The sequence below is a fragment of the Sceloporus undulatus genome, chromosome 3 (genome assembly GCF_019175285.1).
Source record: "Sceloporus undulatus isolate JIND9_A2432 ecotype Alabama chromosome 3, SceUnd_v1.1, whole genome shotgun sequence".
NCBI lineage: Eukaryota > Metazoa > Chordata > Lepidosauria > Squamata > Phrynosomatidae > Sceloporus > Sceloporus undulatus.
In genome coordinates, this window is record NC_056524.1 from 238754517 (window position 1) to 238758120 (window position 3604).

The following is a 3604-nucleotide window of genomic DNA, read 5'->3' on the forward strand; positions in this document are numbered from 1 at the left end:
TTGTGACGCCGCAAGTGCGCCATTGGCACACTGCGGCATCACAATCGCGCTGCAACAAGAACCTGCTTTTTGCGGGGTTTTGCTGCGCGAGGTAGCTGTGTGGCTTGTCTGCTGCGGCTCCCTTGTGCAGCAAAACAAGGCGCCGGCAGACCGCCCTTTTTGGGCGGTCTGTATCCCGCCATAGTCTTTAACTCTGGGGCATCAGAGAGCAAGTCATTGACAATGAGTACCTGAAAGGAGCTATCATGTCTTTCCTCAGTATTCTTTAACCTATGCTATATTCCTTTAACATTTCTTCATGAGACATGTTTTTCATGCCCCAACCATCTCTATAGCCCTCTTCTGAATCTATTCCTATTTGACTGTATTCTTCTTAAAAGTACACTGTCCAGAACTAGACCTAGTATTAAATACTCTTTAAAAAAATTAAGAGTAAATTCTGCTTTTGTCCAGTAGGGCCTACTCCTAGGTAAGTGGTTTTAGGATGCATACATAACAAGAATTATGGCAAGTCCAACTGAGTTCAGTGTATAGAACTTCAGTGTTACAGTTCCAATCTGAACTGGTTCTAATCTCTGAGCCTTTTCTTCTATGTACAGATCATTTTACTACCTAGTCACCTGACTAAAATTCAAAGAAAATAAAAGGTTTGTAAGATATTCATGCATTAGGAGTAAATAATACAGGATAAAAAATAAATAAATAAGGTGCATGTCTATAGAATAAAATGCTCAGATGGCCAGTGACTTCATATATGCATCTTATAGAAGCCTATTAAAATGAACTTACTGTTATTTTTCATGGTTACTACACTAGGCAAATACAAAACAGTGGCATGTGGCACTAAAGATTTCTGACTACATCCAACAGCAATATATGTGTGTGATATATGACATCCTTCCATAAATCCTGAATTTACACAGTATGCTAATGCTTGATTCCATAATTTCTTTTAAAATGATTATACCCTGCTGCTATGAGCAAAGGCATACTAAAATCAGTTTTCTATGCTTTTCCAACAATGAAATGCAAGCCAGCACACCACATAACCAATACTTACCATATGTTAGAAGATAATCCAGTGGGCTTCAGCTACTGATATGATTTGCTTAAATAAAAATCCTCAATTTTTTTTTAGAACAGTAACAACAATCTAAATTTTTAAATTATTATTCCTTCAGCAAACTCTTTGAGAAACGTTGCTCTTAGGCAGAAGATGATTTTCATCCTCAGATATTACTCTGGTTTATTTTTTATTGCCCTTGTTCTGATATAATTATATCTAAGCTGTTAGAATGGAGAAACAAGCATTTAAATTATTTGCAGGAATTAATAAAAACTCACACATTTATTCATCATATCAAAAGACATTATGCAGAACAGCTATAACATAAACCTGGTATGTGTGCAAGCCAAGCCAAGCAATTAAGCAGGATGTTATCTTTTGCAGTTGAAAAATAATATCTTATAATTAACTGTACATTTCATGGTAAAGAGACAAATATGTGTAACACACTGGCTATACTTATACAAAGATATGGTTCTAACCCTATATTCTATTATATACTAGAAATGGAAGTGACAATGAAATCAAAAGGATTAAGGTACACCCAAGCCATTGCAGCAATGGGCCCCATTTAGCAGAGGATCTTTGCCATAGATTGAGTTTCCTGGAAAAGAGAAATAATATTTCCAATGAACCTTGAAAATTTAAGTAATAAAATGGAAAGAGCCATATTTCTTTGTATGCAACAGTAGACTGTGAACCAATTTCAATTGCTATTCCCTATTAGAATAGAAACAAATTGCTGAATAAGGAGACACTTGATGTCAGTCTTACTGATTCAGTGAGTCTACTTTAAATGACAATAGCAATTTGATTTAAAACTGAAGATAGGAGCACACAAAAATCTCTGTGAGCACTCTTGTTAAACACATGGCTAAAACCATGAATTTTGGAACCATGGTGCACACTTGGACAATGTGCCCACATCATACACGGGGGTGCCTTACACGGCTTCCAGCATACGCTGGAAGCTGCACCACAAGGAGCAGCACTGCATGTCGGAAAAGGCAATGGTGTGCGCGCCACAGGCTGCCGCAGACATGAGCCCCATTCACTTGATGGGGCTTGAGCATCCGCGTTTTTTCCCTTACGTGTGTATGTGTGTGTGTATGGGGGGGTAGAACAGATCCCTTGCATAAGGGAAGGGACGACTGTAATAGGGATCACCTCCTACATACATATCACAATCTTGTCCTACATTTACATGAGCAATGAACATTTTTGATAGAAATAATTCTGAAATTATATAATGGTTTTAGCATTAGAGATTTTTAAACCACATACACTTTTTTGGGGCAGAAAACTGGTTCCCATTGTTCTTGGGATTCTGAAAGCTGTTTTTCCTTTTTGCGAAATCACAAGCAAGCCTGAGGCATACTCCATTCTTATTGAGATTTTGGAGATTATCATACGGAAGATAAGGACGGGAGCAAAGTGGATTGCTCCCATCCTTACCATGCCCAATTTGCGTGACTGCATGAAAAATTACTACACACGGCACATTTATCCCATTTTTCTCCCATCAGTGATGTGTAATGACCCCATCATTTGGTGTTAACGGAAATGGATAACTGTGCCATGTGTGGTAATCTTTCACATGATCATGTGAATAGAACGGGATAAGCATGGGAGCAATCTGCTTTGCTCCCATCCTTATCCTCTGTGTGATAATCTCATTTGAAAAAAACACTAAAAGATCTGTGAGACAGGACTAACCTTTTCTGAAGCCCTGCTGATTCTTGTTCAGCAAAACTTGCCCTGCTGTTTGGTTTTTAATTTTATTTTTTATAATGACGACCATTAATTTATCCAAACCAAATATTATGCTAATTGGCCTTTAATTTATTTAGATTCTTCCTGATTGGTTCTTTAAAAAAATTGCTATTATACTGAGTACTTTCTAGTCGTGTGGTAAAAATGTTGGTGTTATGGACATGCTCTTAGCACTATTAAGCAGTATACCAAAGAATTTCAGAAAAAAATCAGCCTGTGCTTTACAATTATAGAAAAACTTTGATTAGGAAGATAAAAAAAAAAGCTATAGATCTCTTTGAAAGAAATACGTTTGTCACTACATTTTATTATCCTAATGTGTAATAAATGTGTAGTGTTAGGACAGAATATGGAGAAACAGAACAGTTAACAATTGGCAAGGGGGTCAGGCAAGGTTGCGTTTTCTCACTCAATCTATTTAATTTATATGTAGAATATAATCAGCAATAAAATATGCAGATGACCATAAAACTAGCAGAAAAATAGCAAAGTTTTGGAGTGAATACTGACTAAAGTAAATGAAGACAGTACAAAAGCAGGATTAAACTAAGCATCAAAATGACAAAATTTATTTACATAATTTTAAAACTGATCAGGAAAACATCAAAATTATTTAAGATATTCTGTACCTGTGTTCTGACATAAATCAAAATGGAGACTGTAGACAAGACTAAGGCAGCACTGCAAAATTAATGCAGTTTGACATTGCTTTAACTGTCATGGCTCTAGCCTATGGAATTCTGGGATTTGTAGTTTGTTGTGGCA